At 45.6% G+C, this 26,898-nt stretch overlaps 1 protein-coding gene across 14 annotated transcripts in view; it reads left to right on the forward strand.

The window, feature by feature from the left end:
• The window catches only part of CLIP4 (CAP-Gly domain containing linker protein family member 4), a 347,916-nt gene that overhangs the window by 235,460 nt on the left and 85,558 nt on the right, over positions 1–26,898 (forward strand). The window lies entirely within an intron of this gene.

Raw genomic sequence — 26,898 nt, forward strand, 5'->3', positions numbered from 1 at the left:
AAACAAGGAACTATATAAAAAGGAACAGAAACTATTGCTAGAAAAGGACATGGAAGAAAGGGAGAGTCTGCTCGGTTCTTATGTATTTCGTTATTTCAGATTGGCAGAGATTTGAATTTTTTCCTCAAGTGATTCTCAAGGTTCAGGTCCCAGGAGGGTTCAGTGGACCGGTTTGTTTCTTTTATTTTATATATATATATATATATAGTTTTGATGGTTTTGAGAGTTCCATTTTGCTTTGACATTGAGTAATACTGCCGGACTGTAGGTGGCACCAGCCTATATATAGGTGGAGTTTGTTTTGATAACTGCTCTGTCTCCATCTGCTGGGGGGGGGGGTGCAAAACCCAGGAGTCTGGACTGATCCGTGGTACTACAGGAACGAAAATTATCAGGTAAGAAACTAATTTTTCTTTTCTTGCTTCGGATATATTTTAAAAAGTTTTTATTATGAGTTTTTGCCTCTACGGCCAACTTCAGTTCAAATTCTCTCTTTGCCTGACATATCAATGTTTTACACTTAATTAAATCCACTGTCCACTGCTAAAGAAACTATAACCAATGGATTTCTATGGATAAAAGTTAAGTAATGATAAGGTAGTGGTTAAGCATTTCGGACCAGATCACAGAATGATAGTAATGATAGCAGAAAAGGACAAAACGGTCCATCCAGTCTTCCCAGCAATCTTCTTATGGTAGTATCTGCCACGTTATTTTACTGGGTTATAAGCCTCCTTGAAAATTCAGACAATGCTGCTTGACATGCATTGCTTATGGATTTGGCCACTGAAGCAATCCTGTGCTTTTTCCCTTATGTCTGCATATCAGTACTTCAGACCATAAAAATCGGGGTCCGTATTGGTTGTCGTCTGAATCGAATTCCTCTTCCACCCTCCAGCGGAGAGTGATGTTGCAGTTGTGTCAAAGGCATCAAGGCTTATTAGTTAAGCCTAATAATAAATCTATCTCCAGTAGCTGACATACAGTCTCGCTTGCACTGGGATATTGTCCAGACAGCAACCAAAAGTAAAATTGTTCATATTTTATTAAAGTTGAGTTCCTGTTCATACCCAGATCAGTCCAGATGACTGGGTTTTGTATCCCTATCAGCAGATGGAGACAAAGAAGAAAAGCTTTACTGAGCCTGTAGTACTTAGGCAGTGTGCCTCCAGTAGATGGAAGAGGTGTAAAGCACCTGCAGTTTGAGACTTAAAAAAAAAAAGATAAAAAACTGGATTTTCTCCTGGGGGTGTTAGGACCTGAGAGGATCCATCACCTCACTGGAGAAGGGGGTTGGAAGCCCTGTATGTTCCGGCCCAGAGTTGGTAGGGGTTGAAACCAGGTGATCTGGATCCCCTTGTCCCCATGGAATTCCTGTCAATGTTTCACTGGAGAAGTCCAGCACATGGAAGTATTGATTTTATTCTTCCCTTTGATGCTGGTGATAACTGTGCCAAAAAAGAAAAGAGAAAGGAACTTTGGCGCAGAAACTTGTTGGCTGGTGCCGGGGACATCAGTGTGGCATCGAGAGGCCAGCCTTTTCAGCTTGGGAGAGCAGTAGAAGGGAATCATGACAGTAGATGCTCGGATGCAGGCACATTTTTTCGACTGACTTGGGGAGCAACGGAGAGGCTTGATATTGCATGCATTGTACATAATGACAACCTCAAGGCACAGAAAGCGTTGCCATGCCTGAGAAGAGCAGTGGTCGTGATTGTCCACAGTGGGGCTGTGCCAAGGCTACAAGTAAGGAGGAGAGGGCAGCTCCGGTACTGGTAATCCCACCAGGGATAGCAGGTGCATGACGCGATCTTCGGCGGCAACAAGCCTGAATTTTCAGGTTAGTGTTGGAACGGTGGCCATTTTGGAGGCTTATGCAGGGAGGCAAGGCAGATTGGGGGAGGATGATGGATCTCCTCCTGGCTTATTCCCAGCTGTTCTTGATGCCAAGCAGATGGTTGAGGAATTGGAGGGGTGTGGAGACCTGTCCGAGGAATATTCTGAGGCTGCGCAGAAGCTTTTTCTATGGACTCTGTTTTTGCTTCATAAGACCTTCTTGGCAAAGAAGGAGGCAAGGAAAAAGCACTCTCATAGTCCCCTTCAATGGTGGGGAATCTTCAGGAGCGCAAAAAGGTGTCTGGGCGCACAGCTGTTCTGGGAAGGCATCCATTAGGCGCCTCTGAGGAATCTGAGCTTTCAGATGTGGATGGGGATCTGCCTGTATGCACTCCAGACATGGACGCTCATGAGGGGCCCTTGGACCCTGAGGAGGTGCCAGTAGTGGAGGAAGATAACCTTAAGGTGGTTAAATTCTTTAAAAGAGAGGAGCTGTTTCCTCTTATTCTGCAAGCTCTAAAGAAGCTAGGGATAAAGGGGCCGCAGGAAGAGGTGGATCATGAGGGAGCAGATACATCTCTGGATTGGCTGCGAGGGCATTTCCCTTCCACAAGTCAGTTAAAAAGCTGGTGATACCATAGTGGGAGACTCCTGAAGCCGGGCATAAGGTGGGGAGAGCTGTGCAAAGCTGTACAGCTTGATGGAAGATGAACTTGAACTGCTACAGCTGCTGAAGGTGGATGTGTTGATTTCTGTTGTGACTAAGAGGACCACTATACTGATGGTAGGGTTAACAGTGCTAAAAGATGCACAGGAGTGGAAGTTAGAGATTCACCTTGAAAAACTTTGATGTCTTAGCACTGGCCATTTGCTCAGCAATTTACAGCAGTTTCCTGGCATGTACCTATTTGCATTGGGTTCAGCAACGTCCAGTGAAGGGGCCTTTAGCTTCATCATCTTCAGGGTCTGCCAATCAAGAAGAGCGCTTGGAGGAGGGGAGTGGCCTACGTTGCGGATGCCTTATGATTTGCTCCACACATTGGCAAGAAGTATGATGTTGGTGGTAACAGCTAGGCTACTCCTATGGATGAGAAATTGGTCAGCAGAAGATTGGTCCCAGTTGCAACTGGGAAGTTTCCCTTTTAAGGGCAAGCTTCTGTTTGGAGTGGATCTGGAGCAGTTGGTCAAGTACCTGGGAAGTTTCCCTTTTAAGGGCAAGCTCCTGTTTGGAGAGGATCTGGAGTAGTTGGTCAAGTACCTGGGCAAGTCTAAGGGGCATAATTTGCCAAAGGATAAGCTCAAGGGGGGGCAAGAAGAATTTCCCCCCCCATGTCAAAATTCAGGGATTGGAGGAGATATCGCCCTGGCAGGGTGTTCTTGTCCACCCAGCAACAAGAATCGAACAGGTTGCAGTTCTTTCGTGGTTCACTCTGATCCTCCTGAGACAATTCCAACCAGGGTGCTGGAGAGAATATAAGGCTGTACAATGAGGCAAGGCTGGTCCACTGTTCCCCAGAGGCATTCGGAGAAGAGAGGACCTCCTTTATTGGAGGAGCTAAACTACAACAGGTAAGGGTTTTTTTCTGGCTGAATTCAACTGCAGAAACCTTACTTTTGAGGGGGATAATTGTTATTGATAACTTTTTGTTCATTTAATTTTGAAAAGAGATTTTTTGCATTGCTTTTTTTGTTTCTTAGGCATTTTTTTTCTTAGTTTTAGAAAGCAAGAATAGAAGAAAGGAGCACCCTCCCCCCCCATCAGGGGAAGACATTGGTTGGCAAAATATCACAAGGAAGTACTTAAGATAAATGTAATTACCGTGGAATCATGTAACGTTTCAGGAGAAGATTAATTAGTAATACCATTGTAGATATTTCAGGTAATTGATTTTCAGGATAAGAGAGAAAAATATTGGTTGGTACCAGAAAAGTGAATTAGCTCATTCTGTTTTCTGCATATAAAACAAATTAAATACATTTCTTGTGAGCTGATTGGTAGCATCATATTAGATCTTGTGAGAGCACTGAGAGGAGAGGATCACCTTGCTTGTGGCTGAAGAAAATCAGTAAGTGCTGCTTTGGGAAATTTTAGAACTTAAAATGTTTTGGGGAGAAGTAAATTATTGGAGCATATTCTTTAGTGTGTTTGTGTGAATGTGTTAAATAACTAATCAGAAGGCAGGCAGAACCCAGGAGTTTGGGAGTTCCCTCTCTCCCACCCACCCCTAGCTCATCCTTTGATTTATAGGTAGGAGACACTTTCACCTAAAAATAATCAGCCTTTTAACTTAAACACAGGATTGTCCCAGGCCTTATCAAGAGTTTAATCATCCCCTTGTAAGTCACTACCAGATAAACAGTGAATACTATTGTCCCAGGCCTTATCAAGAGTTTAATCATCCCCTTGTAAGTCACTACCAGATAAACAGTGAATACTACCAGATAAACAGTGAATAATATCCAAGCATCTGAGCTGCAAGGAAGTTGGGGCAAGGAAGAAGCACTATGGGTCGACCTAAAAACAGATGATGGAGCATCCATTTATATTGGAGTGGTTTACAGGCCTCCAAACCAAAAGGAAGAGCTGGACAGAGATCTGGTTGAAGACATCCATAAGATAGGTAAGAAAGGGGAAGTGGTGATCGTTGGTGACTTTAATATGCCAGATGTAGACTGGAAAATCCCATCTGCAGAATCTAAAAACAGTAGAGCAATAGTGGATGCCATGCAAGTATCTCTGTTCAAACAAATGGTATTGGAACCCACGAGAGAAGGAACTATTCTCGACTTAGTGCTCAATAATGGAGATATAGTCTCTGATGTCAAGGTGGGCGCCCACCTCAGCACCAGTGATCATCAAACGGTATGGTTTAATATCACTAAAAGAATATGGAAAAGAAGCACAAAGACCAGAGTTTTACAGTTCAAAAACACAGACTTTGAGGAAATGGGGAAGTACCTAGAGGAAGAACTAAATGGATGGGAAAATGAGAGAGATGTGGATCAGCAGTGGACCAATCTAAAAGGAGCAATCGCCAAGGCAACTGCTCTATATGTTAGAAATGTAAAGAAAAGCAAAAGAAAAATGAAACCTATCTGGTTCTCAAAGGAAGTGGCTGACAAAATTAAAGCTAAAAGAACTGCATACAAGAAATACAAAAGATCCCAAAGGGAGGAGCACAAAGAAGAATATCTGATTCAACTGAGGGAGACTAAGAAATTAATCAAGTTGGCAAAAAGTCAAGCGGAAGAGAGGATTGCCAAGGAGATAAAATATGGTGACAAAACATTTTTCAGATACATCAGCGAAAAGAGAAAAGTCCAAAGTGGTATAGTGAAATTGAAAGGTGGAAATGATCAATGTGTGGAGAGAGACGAAGAAATGGCAGAAATATTAAACGAATACTTCAGCTCTGTGTTCACTAAAGAAGACCCTGGAGAAGGACCATCTCTACACAACAAGAAACTGGAGGGAAGCGGAACAGAGGAAAATCCATTTACAGTAGATAATGTATGGGAAGAGCTAAAGAATCTGAAAGTGGACAAAGCCATGGGGCCTGATGGGATTCATCCAAGGATACTGAGGGAGCTCAGAGATGTGCTGGCGGGACCGCTGTGCAACCTGTTCAATAGATCCCTAGAAACGGGAGTGGTGCCGAGTGATTGGAGAAGAGCGGTGGTGGTCCCGCTTCACAAGAGTGGGAACAGAGAGGAGGCTGGTAACTACAGACCGGTTAGCCTCACTTCGGTGGTGGGAAAAGTAATGGAGTCACTGTTGAAAGAGAGAATAGTGAACTATCTACAGTCAGGAGATTTGATGGACCAGAGGCAGCATGGATTCACCAGAGGAAGATCCTGTCAGACAAACCTGATTGACTTTTTTGACTGGGTAACCAAGGAATTGGATCGAGGAAGAGCGCTCGATATCATATACTTGGATTTCAGCAAAGCTTTTGATACGGTTCCGCACAGGAGACTGGTGAATAAAACGAGAAGCTTGGGAGTGAGTGCCGAGGTGGTGACCTGGATTGCAAATTGGTTGACGGACAGAAGACAATGTGTGATGGTAAATGGAACCTTCTCTGAAGAGAGAGCGGTTTTAAGTGGTGTACCGCAAGGATCGGTGTTGGGACCGGTCCTGTTCAATATCTTTGTGAGCGACATTGCGGACGGGATAGAAGGTAAGGTTTGTCTTTTTGCGGATGACACAAAGATCTGCAACAGAGTGGACACGCTGGAAGGAGTGGAGAGAATGAGACGAGATCTAAGGAAACTGGAAGATTGGTCGAAGATATGGCAGCTGAGATTCAATGCCAAGAAGTGCAAAGTCATGCATATGGGGAGTGGAAATCCGAATGAACTGTATTCGATGGGCGGGGAAAGGCTGATGTGCACGGAGCAGGAGAGGGACCTTGGGGTGATGGTGTCTAATGATCTGAAATCGGCAAAACAATGCGACAAGGCGATAGCTAAAGCCAGAAGAATGCTGGGCTGCATAGAGAGAGGAATATCGAGTAAGAAAAGGGAAGTGATTATTCCCTTGTACAGGTTCTTGGTGAGGCCTCACCTGGAGTACTGTGTTCAGTTCTGGAGACCGTATCTTCAAAAAGACAAAGACAAGATGGAGGCGGTACAGAGAAGGGCGACCAGGAAGGTGGAGGATCTTCATCGGATGACGTACGAGGAGAGATTGAAGAATCTAAATATGTACACCCTGGAGGAAAGGAGGAGCAGAGGTGACATGATACAGACTTTCAGATACTTGAAAGGTGTTAATAATCAAAAGACAACGACAAACCTTTTCCGTAGGAAAAAAATCACCAGAACCAGGGGTCACGATTTGAAGCTCCAGGGAGGAAGATTCAGAACCAATGTCAGGAAGTATTTCTTCACGGAGAGGGTGGTGGATGCCTGGAATGCCCTTCCTGAGGATGTGGTGAAGACCAGAACTGTGAAGGACTTCAAAGGGGCGTGGGATAAACACTGTGGATCCATAAAGTCAAGAGGCCGCCAATGAAGAGTGGGTGACTCGCCAGAATGAGGGCTACTGCCTGGAGTCAATACCCTTATTAAATAAACATACACATGCTTACTGTGACTCCAACATCGCTCTAAGCTTCAACAGCAAGAGGAAATGTGAAAAAAAGGTTCGCACTCACAAAGAGGGGAGTAGCTGGCTTGTTACGGCGGTTACTACCCCAAATCAAATAAGTCTGATACTTCACTTTCAATGCATATACAGCATAGTTCTCTGATTCAACGGCAGGGGAGAAGAAAAACCAATACTTCACACATCCAGCAGAGCTCTCTGTTTCAACGGCAGGGGAGAAAATGAGGGTTCGCACTCACAAAACGGGGAGTAGCTGGCTTGTTACGGCGGTTACTACCCCAAACCAAATGTGCCTGATACTTCACTTTCGATGCACATCCAGCATGGCTCTCTGCTTCAACGGCATGGGAGAAGACTGATACTTCACGCGTATCCAGCATAGCTCCCTGCTTCAACGGCAGGGGAGAAGAAAAACAACCATTAAGGGCTGTATAACATAGGCTGGGTAAAACAAATAAGCATGGGTGTAGCTTACTTATTGCGGCGGCTACTACCCCTAACTAATCAAGCTAGATATTTCACTTGGATGCAGCTCCATCACTGCTCTCTACATTAAAACTGGGGGTGGAAGGGAAATAGAACCAAGAGCTAAGAGAAACAGATAAGTATGAGAGAAAAAATGTGTGAAGCTTGCTGGGCAGACTGGATGGGCCATTTGGTCTTCTTCTGCCATCATTTCTATGTTTCTATGTTTCTATGTTTCTATATGTAATACACTAATAAATTTAAAGCACTCAAATTGTATGCATCCCTACTCCCAAAGCAACCTAAACTTAGCTAGGAACTGAATAAAATTAAGATGAAGGCCCAGTCCAGCAGCAAGAGGGGCCTTGCAGTCTTTTGCATAGAGTGTCACATGTATGATTTTTTACCCGCCGGTGAGAGGTGTGCACTCAGTACAAAGTGCTCCTGTCTCTCAGAGAACGAGTCTGATCTCTAGAAGTTAAGAGTGGCAGAACTGAAGGAGTTGAGGCATACAGAGAGGAATAGAGATGAGACCTTTAGTTCCAGCAACTATAGCGGAATGGGTCTGAGGAAGGTATTCCATCTACTTCATGGTCCCGAAGAAGGAAGGGACCTTTCGTCCCAATTTAGATCTCAAGAAAGTGAACAGGGCTTTGCGAGTGCCACAGTTTCGGATGGAAGCGTTGCTCTCGGTGATTGCGGTGATCCAGAAAGGGAGAGTACTTGGCATCCCTGGACTTGACTGAAGCATACCCCATCAAAATGGAACATCAGAAGTTCCTATGATTCCAGGTGTTGGGAAACCATTATCAGTTTCAAGCTCTTCCATTTGGCTTAGTGACAGCACTCTGTATGTTCATCAAAGTGATGTTGGTGGTGGCTGCAGAGTTACGAAAGGAAGGAGTGCTAGTGGACCCGTACTTGGTCAGTTGGCTTATTTGTACAAAAATGGAAATTCTGTGTTGGGATTCGGTAGGCAGAGTCATGCAACTATTGCAGGCCCTGGGCTGGGTGGTAAATATGGCAAAGAGCAAACTGGTTCTGACCCAGTCACTTGAATATCCAGAGACCTGTTTTGATACCAGTCTAGGCAGGGTGTTCCTAACAGAAGAAAGTGTCTGGAAGATACAGATGCAGGTTTGCAGGTTATTGCAACTATCAGTTCCCAGAGTCTGGGATTATTTTCAGGTTCTGGGGTCTATGGCATCTACACTAGAACTTGTTCCCTGGGCGTTGGCATATGAGCCCTCTCCAGAGGGCTCTTTTGTCACACTGGTTCCCTCAGTCAGAGGAGTTTCAGCTACAGCTGCCTCTGCAAGAGGAATCCTGGTCCAGTCTATCCTGGTGGCTTTCACGAGACCACTTGCTGAAGGATGTGGAGATGTAGACCCCAGAATGAGTGGTGGTTACCATCAATACTGGCCTCATAGGTTAGGATGCCATTTGCCTAGGGCAAATGGTGCAGGGGCAATGGTCAGCAGAGGCGGCCTCTTGGTCCATCAATCATTTGGAAACGAGAGCAGTACGCAAGGCCCTGATGTGTTTTCTTCCATTGTTGAGGAATTGTCCGGTGAGAGTCCTGTCAGACAATGCAACTACGGTGGCTTATGTCATTTGACAAGGAGGAACTCTGAGTCTTATGGTGTCCAGGGAGGCACGCTGTCTGTTCTTATGTGCAGAACAGCACTTAAAAATTCTGGCGGCATCTCACATGGCCAGAGTGGACAATGTCCAAGCAGATTATCTCAGCCATCAAACCTTGGATCCCGGAGAATGGGAGCTAGCGGTAGAGGAGATGGCTCTCATTTGCATCATGTGGGGAGTTCCTCTATTAGATTTGATGTCATTGAGAGGAAATGCCAAGGCCCAACGCTTCTTCAGTCACAGACGGGAGAGCAGAGCAGAAGGTCTCGATGCCCTGCTTTCCAGTGGCCACCAGGGATTCTGCTGTGCATCTTTTCCTCCCTAGCCTCTCATAGGAAGAGTGCTCGAATGCATCGAGACTCACCCAGGGGAAGTGATCTTAGTGTCTCCAGAGTGGCCTCTTCGGCTGAGGTTCACGGACCTATTAAATCTAGCAGTAGACTGACCTCTAAGATTCAGGCATCTGCCCAGATTACTCCATCAAGATCCCATTTTTTTGGATCAGATGGATCGCTTCTGTCTCACACCGTATACACTTGAAAGGCTATTTGGAAGAGGTAATTACTACTTCGTTGCAGGCTAGGAGATCATCCACTTCGTTGGCCTATCTCTGGGTGTGGAAGGTGTTTGAGGCATGGTGCCTCTAGAGAGCATGATACCGCTGCAGGCTTCAGAGTCTTGCATCTTAGCCTTTTTGCAGATTGGCTTAAAGAAAGGGCTTGTGTTTAATTCTTTCAGGGTCTAAGATGTGGCGCTAGGCTGTTTTAGGTGTAAGGTGCCAGACATGGCCTTGGCTTCGCATTCAGATATGATTTGTTTTCTTTGGAGAGGGGGTAAAGTATTTGCACCTTTCAGTACATTGGATGTTCCTTTTTGAAATCAGAATTTGGTTCTGAAGATCTTTTGCAGTCTACCTTTTGAGTCCTTGAGAAATGCAATATTGAAGGACTTAATGTTGATTTGTTTTTTTTCTGGTGGTGGTCTTTTTGGCCAGATGGCTTCAGAACTTCAGGCCTTGTCATGTCGGGATCCTTTCCTTCAGTGAACTGAGGTGTGGTGTCGATGCGCACTGTACCTTCCTTCTTGCCAAAGGTAGTATCTGTTTTTCATCTTAATCAGATGGTGGAGCTTCCCTTCTTTAGGGCCTGGATTTGGATCCGCAGGCAAAGGAATTGCATTTGTTGGATGTTTGATGGGATTATTGTGCTATTTGAAGATGACTAATAGCTTCTGTTGTTCAGACCATCTCTTTGTGCTATTTGGAGGAGCAAAGAAAGGAAATAAAGCATCTAAGGCAACCATAGCGATATGCCTCAAGGAGGCCAGTGCATCGGATTATGTCTGCAAGGGCCTTTTGTGCCTGAAGGGCCACAAGCCCATTCTACCAGGGTGCAGGCAGTGTCCTGGGCCGCATATCAATTGGTATCCCCACAAAAAATTTGTCGGGTGGCAACTTGGTCGTTTTTGCACACTTTCGCAAGACATTAACATCTGGATGTGCGTGTGCTACAAGACATGGGATTTAGAGAACGTGTGTTGTGAGCAGGTGTTTCATGGTCCCGCCCAGTGTAAGGGAGCTTGGATACATTCCTGTTGTCTGGACTGATCTGGTTACGAACAGGTAAGGAAAATCGGTTCTTACTTACTAATTTTCATTCCTAGAATATCACAAATCAGTCCAGAATCCCACCCTGTCTGGAAAGAGCACTCATTTATCTGCAGATATGATGTGATCTTTAAGTTTCCCGTCGATAGCAGGGCTGAATTAGCCATGCTGTCTGGGAGTGCGTCGGGACCGGTCAGTAGGCAGAGTTTTCTCTGTTAGTACAGACTTTGAACTCTGAATGGCTGCACAGTGAGCTTCCCGTGCGATTGCCTTGTTACCTCAGTCTCTTTTTTTTCCGCGAGCAGTCTGCATGTGGGGGTTTTCTCCTCCTCGTCTCTGAAGAGATTTTTTCTCGATTTATTTCAAATTTTTATTTATTTTTTTATTTTTTTTACGATTTTTTTCTTCTTGGCAGTAATGGCTCCTAAGCCATCAGGAAAGTACTGCCAATGCGGTAAAATTGTCCATTACAGATGGACATAATTACTGCTATATATGGCTATATATTGCGCATTTAAAGATATCGTCCACACAGTCTTTGCTGGGACCGACAAAGAGACTGAAGAACACACCAGCTAAGAGATCTGCTTCACTAGAGGGTGCCTCGGCAGGTCGGTCATACCACCAGGGCCAGTGAAGGGAGTTGAGGCCGCAACTCCTCCACAGAAAGCCCCTCATAAGCCACTAGGGTTTCAGGCCACTGTACCCGCTCGCTCCCGCTCCTCAACGCCAAAAAAGTCGGAGCATAAAAAATCAAAACGAAACGAAGCATTCGGTGAACAGCGCATCAGCGCAGGGATGCGCGCACGGCACATAGGCGCATAGATCAGCAGACAACACAGGTGCACAACGCATCGGCGCATGGATGCGCGCACAACGCATCGGCGCACAACGGCGCATCTAAGCATACAGCATCAGAGCATATGGTACACGACGCATCGAAGCATGACGACTCAAAACATGCGAAGCTCTCGATCCAACCTCGAACTCTGACGCACATGACACCAGTCTTGACGCAGTCTACACTGCACAGTCAAAAACATCTTAAAAAGACACAAAAAACGAAACATATAAGATCATCAAAACCTCGTGAGACAGATTCTGACCAAGATGTGGAACTAGTCTCTGTCCATGACTCCGACATCTCTAATAAACATTCACTTAGTGAGGGTTCTGAATCTGATGGGTCTTCATTTAGTAGACCACAATCCCCTCGTCTTCTACATACGTCAGGCCTGCCTCCTCAAGACTTGCTGTTAGCAACACTGCCTCCAGGACCAGGTCCATCTCCAGGACCTTCACAACCTCACCATCTCGCATCTAAAGAGATGTTACAAATTACGCAGGCATTAAATACTTTTTTCCAAGATCTGGAGTCTGCACATCCTCAGCCTCCACTTGCGCCTTCTCAACCTTCACCATCTGCATCACCAGATCGACCAGATTCTCAATGGAAATCGTCGCCTGGTTCATCCACAGGATTCCCATCTGACCCTCCAGAAGGTCTCCCGGAACCTTATTCCCCTCCTGAAGACTTGTCCTACACAAAGTTCATTGAGAAAGTAGGCTCTCTTAAATATCGAGACGGGAAAGATCCCTGATCATAGGTCGGAGGTTCTAGGAATACTGAAAATATTTGAAATGCCTCCAGAGCCAACAGCTCTACTACCACATACAGTGCTGGATGCAGTTCTTCGTAAAATGTGGGTGAAACCTTTTACCACCACAGCCACATCCAGGAAAACGGACTTAAAGTACTGTATGCAGGGGGGCGCTATTGAGCAGCGCTGCAAGATGGCCGCATAAGAGCTGCGCTCCCTCCCAAAGCTCTTAAAAACGCCTATAATTAGATTCTATCTGGGCCGCTTTTGCTAGCACACTACACCGGACTCATGGCAGATGGGGCTAAGCTGGCTGCGAGAAAGAGAACTGCCGATTTAAAGCGTTTTTCATTTAGTAAAATCGCCGACGAACTACCACCGGACGAGGGTAACGAGCAGGGCCTGCAACAGCGGGCTGACTTAGAGGAGCCTGTCGTGATGGAGACCGGGCATGAAGGAGTGGAAGAACGGGCCGCTGGAGGTCTGCACCCGGATATCCCCACTCGATCTGAAATCAGATCCTGGTTCTGTGAGATACGAGCGGATCTGAAAAACTACAAGGCGGACCTTCTAGCTAGCATGGCCGATTTGCGAGAAGATCTAAACTCCCTCGGACGCCGCGTGGACGACATGGATACCAGAATGGATGGTCACAGTGCTAATTTGGAATCGCTCACTGGTCACACGCATCAGACCTCGCTTACAGTAGAATCGCTACAGGAAAAGATTGAGGACTTAGAGAATCGAGCGCGACGCTCCAACCTCCGTATTCGCGGCGTGCCGGAAACGGACTTGTTCCTGGACTGCATGCACACGGCGGCGGCCATTTGTAAAGCCCTTATTCTGGATCATAAAACTCCTACCACTGAGGCGCAGTCTGACCCCATTATCGTGCTAGAGCGTGCGCATCGGGCCTTAGGCCAGAGGAGAGATAATCAGCCGCGGGACATTGTGATAAAATTTTTAAACTATCAGCAGAAAGAGGAAATCATCTCGCTGGCGAGGGCGCACCCCAGCTGGACTTGGCAGGGTTGCTCTGTCGCCTTTTATAATGACCTGGCGCCCTCCACGCTTCAAAAGCGATTTCAACTGCGGGAAGCCACTACCGTTTTGCGCCGGGAAGAGATCAAGTATCGGTGGGCATTTCCTTTTGCCCTCTTATTTCAGCACAACGGGATCTCCTATAAAATCAAATCCTTGGCGGATGCGGCGCATCACTTTAAGGAGGCAGGCCTAGCTCACTCTTTCGCTACTGCAGCCACCATGAACAAGCAGAATTTGCCCGATGCGACTCCAAGATGGCGTCGACCAGGAGCTGGCAGGGGACGACTGAGGCGGCAATCCACCCCGGTGGCCCCACAATCCTCTGAGCACGGATGATTGGACTGAATGGACTTCTGGCCATTTGTTGGTATTGGTTTTGCTATCTGTTACTCTTAAATGCAGAGCCGGTTTCTTGATATCCTTTTTCCCAGATCGTGGGACACGGTCTGTGTTCATTTTTCTAACGTTAGCATTCTCACTTGTTTCTATAGTTATGTGATAATGTACCCAGATGGACTGTTTAATAAGTTTCTTGTTGCTGTTTATTATTTTGTTTCTTATGCAGAGCTTGGGGGGGGGGGGCTGTGAGTGGACCTTCAGCGGTGTTCCTCGGTACCCCCTGGGTAGAGGTCCGTGTGCTCTGACAGCGGACGCTCTCTGTTACATACCCACTAGAGACAGGGCTACTTCCATGTCCTTGCAGGTTACACAGTCCATCCAGTTCCCAGATAGAGTATTGGAGCTTTATCAATCTAGTCAATATTTCCACAATCTATTATTTCTAAATGGTAAGGTCTGTCAGAGTACCTTTCAGAGACGACCTATGTATCCTATGTTTTCCTTATGGTTAGAATAATCTCACTCAACGTAAAGGGCTTAAACACCTATAGGAAGCGGCTACTCCTTAGACAGGAATTACAACGCCAAAAGGCAGATATCGTTTATGTGCAAGAAACACACTTGCGGAACCACCATAGCTATTTGTTGGATCATAAGTCCTTTCCAACAGTGTATCATGCAGGCTGCTCCAGGGGCGCTAAATATACGGGGACGGGGATATTGTTATCGGCTTCATTGGTTTATGAATACCTGTCACATGTCGCCGACCCTAACGGTCGCTATTTATTGCTGAAACTTAAACTGGGTTCCCAGGTATACACTTTGGTCACTATCTATGCACCCAACACGACTCATGTGCCCTTATTGAAGGAAATACAGGAGTTATTGGTAAATCACGCTGAGGGTTCTATTATCCTAGGTGGAGACTTTAATCTTACCCTGCAGCAGGGATTGGATTCCTCGACACCACGTTCTCACACGCCTCGGGCTGTCCGGAAGCAAATGAAGGCTTTGATGGAGGACTGGTCTCTTATAGATATCTGGCGGGTTCGGCACCCCCAGTCACGATCTTATTCGTTTTATTCCCCTCCACATGACAGCTACTCTAGAATAGATTATTTTCTTGTAGACAAGCAGCTGGGCAATAAGGTCTCTAAAACCGATCTTGATGCTATTTCTTGGTCTGACCATGCCCCTGTTACTCTGGACATAGACATTAGGGATGATGACCGGGGGGCCTGTTTCTGGAGGCTTAACGAATCCCTCCTTTCTGATCCCTCCTTTGTACAGAAGCTTGAGGCCCAATTCTCTGAATACTTTCAGCTTAATGTCACCCCCGATGTCAACCCCGGCATAATCTGGGACTGTTCCAAGGCGTTCGCTCGAGGGCTTCTACTATCCAGAGCGACAGCCTGCAAACGCCGGCAACTTCAGGCCCGGGGGGCTTTATTGCATAAGATCAGGCTCCTTTCCCAAGAGCATATGAGGACCTTCTCCCCCAAGTGTTATCAAAAACTGTTAGCTGCTAAGTCGGAGCTCTATAAAATTGATAATGCTCACCTGTTACATACTCTAGAGATTACTAAACAAGCATATTATGAGGGGGGTGACAAAGCTGGGCGTTTGCTGGCCCGTAGCCTAAAAGCCAAGATGGCACGTAACACCATAGCTAAAATAAAGAACTCTGCGGGTGACATGTTAACAGCTTCTCCGGGAATTCGGGAAGCTTTCACGAGCTTTTATGGTCAACTATATCAAGCGAATGTTGAGATATGCCCGGACCGCATTGCCCAATATTTACAAACGGCTACGCTACCGAGCCTTACCTCGGATCAACAGCACGCCTTAGAAGCCCCCATTACGGAAGGGGAGGTATCAGCGGCCATTAAGGCCCTTAAACCGGGTAAGGCACCAGGCCTAGATGGATTATCCGGTGTTTATTATAAGAAATGCGTTCATACCATCATTGGCCCGTTGACACAATTTTTTAATAGTCTACGGGAAGAGGGTGTAATTGCACCTCAAGCTAATGTGGCGGGCATTACGGTCCTGCCGAAGCCGGGACGAGATCCAACACAGTGCTCCTCTTATAGGCCTATATCATTAATTAATGTCGATCTCAAACTTCTTGCCCGGATCTTGGCCATTCGACTAAATAATTTCCTCCCCTCACTTATACATAGTGACCAGGTGGGTTTCGTGCCCCAACGCATGGCCGCGGATAATATCCGTAAGGTGCTAGATTTGATGTGGTGGGCACACAAAAATAAGATACCGGCAGCGTTGCTCTCATTGGACGCCGAAAAGGCGTTTGACCTGGTACACTGGCCCTTTTTATTTTCTACCCTGCAAAACATGGCGTTTGGACCTTACTTCCTCCAGTGGATCAAACGGCTTTATTCTAGCCCACAAGCGAGGGTGAAGGTTAACAATGGCTATGGCCCTCCCTTTGATATTGGTAGGGGTACCCGACAGGGGTGCCCGCTCTCGCCCCTGTTGTTTGCCCTTTACTTGGAACCTTTTACTGTTAGAATCCGTGAGTCTTTGGCAGTTAAGGGTTTGGAAGTGGGGGGTCGCAGGTACAAGCTGTCCTTATTTGCGGACGATGTTTTGCTATTTCTGTCTGACCCAATGTCATCCCTGCAGGGGGTCATGCAGGAACTGGATGCCTTCAGTGGCGTGTCGGGGTTAAGGGTAAACCTGGATAAATCAGAGCTTCTCAATATTAATCTGGCCTCAGAGATGGTGCAATGGTTAAAGGATCGCTTTCCTTTTAAGTGGGCGAAATCTCATATTAAATATCTGGGAGTGCGCATATCATCCCAATTGTCTGACTTATTTCACATCAACTATATACCCCTTGCTGCCAAAATTACGACTGATATGAGTCGTTGGAATCGGGGACCGTACTCCTGGTTGGGCAGAATTGCTATTGTTAAAATGAGTATCTTGCCAAAATTCCTGTATTTATTCTCCTCCTTACCAGTTTACATTCCTGCTTCCATTCTCCGTAATTGGCAATGCCGGATTTTTGATTTTATTTGGCGCCGGCGACCTCCCAGGCTACCTCGTGCTCTTCTTTTTTTACCAAGACAACAGGGAGGCCTGGGGGTCCCTTGCCTATTGCGGTACTATCGGGCAGCTCAACTCCGGGCCCTCCTGGACTTAAACCGTACCAGATTTCCTAAACAATGGACCCAACTTGAACAGGCTATGGCTGGGCAGATGGCGATCACAGCCATGCCATGGCAACCGCGGGATGTTGGGAGACCCGTCCAATGCATACCCTGGGCCTTAGAGACTACGATGCGAGTATGGGGGCAGACCCGCAAACAGCTCCTAGGTGACTACCATTATTTTTATCAATCGTCTTTGGCCTTTAATGAACGGTTTAGTCCGGGCGCCACCTCCCCCCTCTTTCACGCTTGGCGGGAACAGGGGATCTTCACCATTGGGCATTTTATCTTTCAGGGGTCACTACAGTCAGTGGATCAATTAGCTCTTAAATATAGTCTCCCTCCTCTGAGCTTTCTGGCTTATGCTCAACTCACCCACTTTATTCGGTCATTGCAACGTACAGGCTCACTAAGACCGGGTAGGTCTATCTTTGAATCTTATTTTCTGTATTGTGATTTTTTAAAGGGCGCCATTTCCAAGCTCTATCAGCTCTTTTTCCCTAATGGCATTGAACAGTGTACATTTGTCAAACAATGGGAGACGGATCTGAATGTGCAGCTTGGGCCACAAACTTGGAGTGTTATATTGAAACGAGCTAGACAATGCTCCATATCCGCTAAGCTCCAGGAAAACTGTTTTAAAATGATATATCGCTGGTATCATACTCCGGCCAAGCTGCATAAATTTTATCCCCTCATTGGAGACGAATGCTGGCGCGGATGCGGGGCGGTGGGCACCTATTTACATATCTGGTGGCACTGCCCAACCGTTGCCTCCTTATGGAAGGAAGTTTTTGCTTGGCTGGGTAGCTCACTGGCACTGGATATTGTTGCCAGCGCCCAGGTGGCCTTATTACATGATTTTCCCACCCTAGTGCCTGAGAAGTACCACCGGGCTTGTAGTCAACTGTTCATTGCTACTCGTAGTCTCATAGCAACTAATTGGAAATCTGGGAGGGTCCCGACGCTCAAGGAGGTGAAGGCGAAATTTTCTTCGTATCACCGTCTGGCCCACCTGACTGCGGCTCGGCATCGCCGGTTGGCTGGTTTTTCCTCCACCTGGAAACCTTTTGTTGATGCCTTGGGCCTGGGATAGTCTGCCCTCATTTTCCTTTGCAATTGGGTTGATATCCCGCTACCCTGATAACTCTACCTGATTCTGATGTGCCTTTGGGTTGCTCTCGCATTCCCCTAGCTATCGCATTGCCCTTGATAGGTCTACCTTCCTAAGGTGTACGCATTTTCTCATACAGCTCCTAACACTAATCAACTGTGTATTATTTGCGGTACTCTATGCCACTTTTGATGTTTTTCTTTCACCCACTAGACAGACTGTGGATGTATGCTATTCTTTTTTCACTTGTGTAACTGCAGGGGACGGATGGACAGATTGCTGTATTTCATGTTACTCTGTCGGGGGGAGGGGTTGGGGAGGGGGGGAGGGTGGTTCATGCTAAGGATTGCCTGAGGGAGTGGAGCAATCCGCTGTTATGGACTCTTTACTGCTTGCTGTTCACGCTGATGTACTGTTCCTTGGTATATTAAGAATAAAAATTGTCAAATTTAAAAAAAAAAAAAAAAAAGTACTGTATGCATAGTTCCACAATTTATGATTCCACACAATTACCACACAACTCAATAGTAGTGGAATCTGCACTATTGAAGGCAAAAAGGACAAAGCTTTATGCTAGGTGACCACCAGGGAAGGATCATAAGTCTATGGATGACTTCGGCCGTAAGGTATAACATTTGTCCATGCTAGCAACGAAAATTCAACCCCATCAGTTTTATGTAATCCAGTATTTATTTGAATGTCTTCAGAGATTACATCCCTTATGTTTAGCTCTGATAACACTCTACCACAACCTTTTACAGACATGGAAGAAGGCCTTCGCCATCTACTTCGGTCTGTATATGAGTCGTTTGAGTCTTCCGCAAGATCTTCAGCTATGGCTATAGCAGCACGACGAATGGTGTGGTTGAGAGTGAGCGCAATTAGAGAGGACATTCACGATATGTTAGTGGACATACCGTGTCTAAGAGACAATCTATTTGGTGATAAATTTGGGGAAACTGTTACCCTTCTAAAAGAACAGAGTACCACTGTACTGTCACTCACATCTCCAATGGACCCTCATACCTTGTCCAGGAAATTTTACCCTTCGTCCAGGAAGAAATCCTACTCAAGGGCACCCTTTAAAACATACAATACCTATCAAGCACAGAATTATTCCCACCAAAGATACCAATCTCATACTCATCAATCCCGTGGACGACCTCGTCAACAACGACCACAAAAGCAAGCACCAGCACCTCCTCAAAAACAGACTTCATCTTTTTGAGCTATCCTGAGCCACCTCCACCACCATACATAGGAGGTCGCCTTCAACGATTTTATGCCACTTGGAAGGCGATTACCTCAGATTGTTGGGTGCTGAACATCATAAGGGAGGGCTACCAAATACATTTTATAACACTCCCAGGCCTCCCTCATGTTCCCTCCCTTCGAAATACATCAACCCACTCACTGTACCTTCAAGAACAGTTACAAAATCTACAAATCCAGAAATCCATTCAAAGAATTCCAATGTCATGGGAAAATCAGAGATTCTACTCCCATTATTTTCTCATTCCGAAAAAGTCCGGAGGTCTTCGGCCCATCTTAGACTTAAGGAATCTCAACAAACACATTCAAAAAGAAAAATTCAAGATGACCTCTCTCAAAACTAGGGATGTGAATCGTTTTTTGACGATTTAAAATATCGTCCGATATATTTTAAATCGTCAAAAATCGTTAGGGCCACGATACAATACCAATTCCCCCGATTTATCGTTAAAAAATCTTAAATCGGGGGAAGGGGGAGGGCAGGAAAACCGGCACACTAAAACCCCCTAAAACCCACCCCCGACCCTTTAAATTAAATCCCCCACCCTCCCGAACCCCCCCCCCCCCCAAATGCTTTAAATTACCTGGGGATCCAGCGGTGGTCCAGAACGGCGGCGGTCCGGAACGGCCCCCTCAATTGAATCCTGTTGTCTTCAGCCGGCGCCATTTTCCAAAATGGCCGCCGCAAAATGGCGGCGGCCATAGACGAAAACGATTCAACGCAGGAGGTCGGTCCGGAACCCCCGCTGAACGACCTCCTGCAGTCGATCTCCTGCCGGCACCATTTTCTGTACGGAAAACGATTCGCGGCAAGAAATCGCTCCCGGAACCCCGCTGGACTCCCAGGAACTTTTGGCCAGCTTGGGGGGGCCTCCTGACCCCCACAAGACTTGCCAAAAGTCCAGCGGGGGTCCGGAACGACCTCCTGCGTCGAATCATTTTCGTCTATGGCCGCCGCCATTTTGCGGCGGCCATTTTGGAAAATGGCACCGGCTGAAGACAACAGGATTCAATTGAGGGGGCCGTTCCGGACCGCCGCCGTTCTGGACCACCGCTGGATCCCCAGGTAATTTAAAGCATTGGGGGGGGGGGTTCGGGAGGGTGGGGGATTTAATTTAAAGGGTCGGGGGTGGGTTTTAGGGGGTTTTAGTGTGCCGGCTCACGATTTTAACGATTTTCACGATAGTTTACACACCCAAACGGCAACAATACGATTCCCTCCCAGCCGAAATCGATCGTTAAGACGATCGAGGACACTATTCACATCTCTACTCAAAACTATGCTTCCCCTCCTACAACCCAACGACTGGCTATGTTCCATAGACTTGAAGGATGCATACTCCCATATACCCATGCATCCTTCTTCCTGGCTGGCAATACCTTTGCTTTCAAGCTCAGAGCAGCCACTATCAATGTAAGGTTCTACCCTTTGGCCTGTCTTCAGCCCCAAGAGTGTTCACAAAATGTTTAGTGGTGGTGGTGGCTCACCTCAGACAACTGACAATCCAGATTTTTCCCTCTCTGGACGACTGGCTTTTAGTAGCCTTAGATCAGGCTACTCTACGAACTCTCACGTTCCAAACAATCAACTGTCTTCAGACATTGGGCTTCATAATCAATTACGAAAAGTCCAACCTGCAACCGACCCAAACACTACAGTTCATTGGAGCGCTCATCGATACAACACAACAGAGAGCGCATACCTTCCGCAGGACAGGATTCAAACTCTATCTTCACTAGCTCGGCGTCTATGCAAACGATCACATGCATCGGCATGTCAAGTCCTCCAGCTACTGGGTCGTATGGCAGCAGCTATCCATGTGGTTCCCTACACGAGACTACACATGCGCCGCCTACAATGGGGGCTAAAAAATCAATGGTCTCAATACTTACAACCCCTCTCAACCAGGATACAACTTACCACTCAAATGCACACCGACATTCGATGGTGGAGAAACACCAGCAACCTGACCTCGGGAGCACCTTTCCGGTTACCTCCTCATCAACTCACGCTCACAACGGATGCATCCAGAAGAGGCTGGGGAGCCCATCTGTGCAACCTAAAGACTCAAGGTCTCTGGTCTCCTCAGGAGAGTATACACCAGATCAACCTCCTGGAACTTTGAGCCATTTGGAAAGCACTTCAAACCTTCTCCCCTCAAGTTCAAGGCAAACATCTCATGGTATACACAGACAACCAAGTCGCCATGTTCTACATAAACAAGGAAGGAGGGTTAGGTTCATGGATACTCTGTCGGGAAACACTTCGGATACTAATGTGGGCAATAGCAAACGAAGTTTCAATACAAGCCACTTACCTCCCAGGTTTAGACAACGTCACGGCGGATCACCTCAGCAGAATTTTTCATCCACACGAATGGACTTTAAATCGAGAAGTAGCAACCAGAATCTTTCAGCGCTGGGGCAACCCGATAATAGATCTCTTTGCCACAGAGAACAACTGTCAAACGCAAACATTTTGCTCCATTTACCCGAGCAAACTTCGTCATGCTCCAGATGCCTTTCTCATTCCATGGACCGGGGGGGGGGGGGGGGGGCTTGCTCTACGCTTACCCTTCCATTCCACTAATATCAAGGACGATTTAAAAATGCATCCAGGACAACAGCGGATATGATCCTCATAGCTCCAGCATGGCCAAGGCAGCCATGGAATCCGTATCTCATGCGACTATCCATTCGCCCACCAATTCCACTGGAGAACCATCCACGTCTGTTGACTCAGGAAGGGGGGGTCCCTCCTTCATCCAATGCATCATTCCCTCCACGTGACAGCTTGGAGGTTGAAAGGCAATTATTAAACCACCTAGGACTGCCATCTCAACTTGAAGACAATCTCATTGCATCCAGGAAGCCTTCAACCAGGCATAACTATGCAGGAAAGTGGCATCGTTGCACAGAATGGTGAAAACCACGACGACTAGACCCTTTCTCATCAACAGTCATGCAACTCCTAGACTATCTCCATACGCTCTACCTTGCTGGTTTAGCATTCGCTTCAGTTCATGTGCATGTTAGCGTTATTGCAGCTTTCCACCACTCTCATAATGGACTTCCCATTTCCAACCATCCTTTAATCTCCAGATTCATGCTGGGCATGTTACATCTAAGGCCACCAGTGTCAAAGCCACCTGTACCATGGAATCTCAATATAGTCCTTGAACAACTAATGCTGCCTCCTTTCGAACCATTAGATTCATGCCACATGGAAAACGGTATTCCTAGTGGCTGTCACATCAGCACGAAGAGTAAGTGAGCTACAAGCCTTGGTTCACTATTCCCCTTATTTAGAATTATACCATAATAAAGTGACTCTTCGACCTCATCCTACTTTTCTTCCTAAGGTAGTATCGGCTTTTCACATAAACCAGTCAATTACACTGCTGATCTTCAAACCTAAATCTCATCATAATGACCGGGATAGACTTCTACATTCTTTAGACTGTAAAATAGCATTAGCTTATTACAAACAAAGGACCCAGTCTCAGTGCAGACCATTTCAACTGTTCCTCTCCTTTAACCGTAATAATCCAAGCCAGCCGGTCTCCAAGAGAACCATTGCTAGTTGGTTGTCCCAATGCATTCAATTCTGCTACAATAAACGTTCTCTTGTTTTGAACGACAAACCTAAAGCACCAGATACGTGCAACAGCAGCATCTGTTGTGCATTTGAGGAAGGTTCCGCTGCTGGACATCTGCAAAGCAGCAACTTGGACTTCTCTTCATATCTTCACATCTCACTACTGTATCAAACAGCAAACATCTTCCAATTCGGCTCTGGGTTCGGCAGTTCTGTCAACTCTAAATAATGAATAAGACTGTCTACCTTTTTTTGAAGGGTAGTGTCCGCAACTCATAAAACATATTATATGGACACAACCCTGGAGCTTGGGACTCCCAGACAGCATGGCTAATTCAGCCCTGCTATCAACGGGAAAAAGCAAGTTTGCTTACCATAAACCGTGTTTCCGTAGATAGCAGGATGAATTAGCCATGCAATCCCTTCCCACCTCCCTAGACAGTCTACAGATTCTACCAAAACATTTCCACATACATCTCGCTTGGCTACAAGAGACTGAGGTAACAAGGCAATCGCGCGGGAAGCTCACCACGTAGCCGTACACAGTTCAAAACTCTGTATTAACTGAGAAAACTCTGCCTACTGACCGGTGCGACGCGCTTCCAGACAGCATGGCTAATTCATCCTGCTATTTACGGAAACACCGTTTACAGTAAGCAAACTTGCTTTTTGTATAATCAGTGCAGTTATGTTAGTTCATTTTCTGAGTTGATTCAGTTGTGTATTCAGACTCCATGTTGAACAATGGGCTAAGTTTTAGGGCTTTACCTATGCCCTGCTATTGATAGGAGTGACAAATAGTTAGAAATGTATTCATCATGACTTGGGTACAGGTCATACTGAGGAAACTGCAGGTGGCACACTTCCTAAATATTACAGGCTCAGTAAATCTTTTCTTCTCTGTCTTCATCTGCTGGTAGAGATGAAAACCCAGTCATCTGGACTGATCTGTGGTATTCCAGGAACAAAAATTAGCAGGTAAGAACCAATTTTCCTTTTGTTATTATGTCTGTTAAACCCTTGCTCCACTGCCTTGGTCAAGTACCAAGAGAGGAGGGCAACAAAACTATAACAGACATTGTAAATTTATATTTGTCTTCAGGTATTTTACCTGCTAGTCTCAAACAGGCCTCCGTTTGGCCTCTTCTTAAGAAAATGACTGCTGACCCTTTCATGTTAGCCAATTGCAGGCCAATTTCCTTTCTCCCATACTTGGCCAAGATAATTGAAAATGTTGTCCTAATGCAGCTTGCTGATTTCATAGCTCAACATGCCATTCTTGACCGCTTTCAACTTGGCTTCTGAAAATCACATAGCACTGAAACCTTGTTGTTGTCTTCATTTGACACTTTTGTTAGGGGTTTTGAGAGTGGCTTGGAATTTATCCTTGTTCTTTTTGACGTATCTGCCGCTTTCAATACCCTTGATCATGATATATTGCTGACACATTTAAAATCATTAGGGATCACAGGAGCTGTTTTAAACTGATTCTTGTCTTTCCTGTCCAATAGAACTCAACAAATTAGGATTAGGACTGCTAACTTGGAATGGAATGATAATAAAAGAAGAGTGCCACTTTCATGCTGGTGGGGGTCTGGTAATACTGTCTTAGGAGCTCTGCAGGACTACTGGGCTGGACTGGGGTTTATCTTCTACTTAACCAGTCCCCTTCCCCGCAGGTTGAGCCTGGGGCAAGACAAGGCAATGGCAAAGCAGGGAATGGATACAAGAATTGGATTGGACAGGGCATGACAAGACCAGACAAGGACTATTTATTTAGTAGACCTATATACCACTTATCAATTACTAATTAGTTTTCAATAAAATAGTCATGATAAGTAAAACAAACATAATAGACAACGACAACAGAGAACACTGAGGCCCGAATGCAGCAAAGCAGAAGGCCTGTAAGCTGCTAGGCATAAGGCCCGGAGGCCACAAGGCAAGGAGTTGCTTGGATAGTCCGCAAGGCAAGGTATAAGGTAAAAGGCATGGAAGCCACAAGGCCATGGAAGGCCTCAATAAGCCACAATGCAAAATACAAGGTAACAAAGCCCAGAGAAAACAAGGCATGGAGCAAGGTAAGAGCAGCCAGGTCAGAGAGCCAAGTGTGACTCCATGAAGAGGCATCAATGGACTGGGCAGGCAAACTGCTGAGTCAGGTGGCGGAGATAGCTCAGATAGCTAGGAACAGAGCTCATTGGAGGCCTCTGCTGGCAGGTTGGTGTCATTGCAGATAGAAGCAGGGCATGGTGAGGTTGCATGGCAGGCGAAACCATGACAGCAACTTTGTTCAATATTTACTTAGCCGCAGTCTGCAGGACCCTCTCTTATCTTGTTATGAATTACTGCCAGTATGTGAGCGACATTAAATTTTTCGTTCAGAAATCTTCTGCCTGGTCTGAGACTTTTAATTTGGTCTCCTTATGTATGCAATATGTTAACACCTGGCTGCATCACAACAAATTGCTTCTGAAAATCAAGAAGACAGAAATTATAATCCTCAATAAATTTCTACCACTGGATTTTCCCAGTAGTTTGCAATTTCAGAATAGTATCATTCCAGTAAGTCAACAGGTCAGGAACTTTGGTGTGATTATTGACTGATCTCATCCTGATGCCTCAGATCTTCTGTTTTTTTAAGTTGCGGATGGTGCGAGGTCTGCGCCCTCCATGGTACAGGCACTGGTGCTATCAAAACTGGATTACTGTAATGCTCTTAATTAAGGGCTTTCCCTTAGCGCACTGCAGTCCCAGCAATTAGTCCAGAACAATGCAGCTGCACTGTGACAGGTAGATTACATTTCACCTATTCTAGCTACATTATACTGCCTGCCTATTAAATTTAGATGTCAATTTAAATTGGTCTTGTTAGTTTACAGAATGATTTATGGAGAAGCTGACTGCTGGGTGAACTCTGCATTGCATGTTTATAAACCATCTCACTCTCTATGATCGGAGAATAAATGCATGCTTAAAATTTCTTTGTTAAAAATTGTATGCCTTGAGTTTACAAAAGGAAGAGACCTTTGCTCTGGAACTCTTTACATGACCAAAAGAACTATGGGGTATCGCAGCTTCTTTAAAATAATGTTGACCTTTTTGTTTAAGCTGGCTTTTAATGGCTTGCAAGCATAACTTTTTTTTCAACCTCTGCTATGCTTACCTATGCAGGAATTTGAGTCGTGCTACAGATATTTTCCAATGTTTGTTTACTATTCTCTCTTAATTTTTATGTATATTTTATCTTTTTGTAATCCACTTTGAACACTATTTGTTCTAACAAAGCGGACAATAATTTTTAATAAATTCAAATTCTGTTATATCTGTGGATCTTTGAACTGAGGCAGGATTGACCCTACCTGCAGAGAGGAGCCCTGCAGGTTCCCACTGTCAGCAAGCAGACCCAGGCAAAGCAGAGACAGAATAGTCAAGACCTTCATCTATACCACATAACTTGTTATGCAGCTAGAATGTAGCCACATATGGTGATAAATATCACTGTTTTGCCATTTAGATGGCTAACGTTTCAGTTATTCGTCTAAATGGCTTTTGAATATCGACCTCCTCATGTCCTACAGTCTGGGACTAATTAGAAGGGAACATGTATTAATTTAGACCAAAATCCTGTGGATTGTTTGAATCAGAAGCAACATGATCTTGTAATCAAATGGAATACATTTTCTGTAACAATCTGAACTACTGTGTAGTTAATATGGTGAGAACTATTTTTTTGTTTAAGAATAGTATCTTTTTCAGAGGTTAGTGTGAATGATAAGTTTGTATAACTCTCTTGTCACCTGCTCAAGTTTCAAGTAAATACCTAAATTTTTCTTACATTGAAGAGTGGGTGGATGATATTATACAGACAGTACTTAGGGTGTGTTACAGATAGAATTCTACTTTTTTATAATCAATAATGGAAGGACCTGTCAAAAATGCAGGAACAAATTGTAAGTGTGTGTGTGTGTGTGTGTGTGTGTGTGTGTGTGTGTAGATTCACTCCCCCCACCCTTGGGAACATCCTTTTTGTCCACAGCGGATAAATGTTACGAGTACTTGACTGCATTAAAACATATTTTCCTAAATATTC

This window comes from Rhinatrema bivittatum, chromosome 3, assembly GCF_901001135.1.
Source record: "Rhinatrema bivittatum chromosome 3, aRhiBiv1.1, whole genome shotgun sequence".
Lineage (NCBI taxonomy): Eukaryota > Metazoa > Chordata > Amphibia > Gymnophiona > Rhinatrematidae > Rhinatrema > Rhinatrema bivittatum.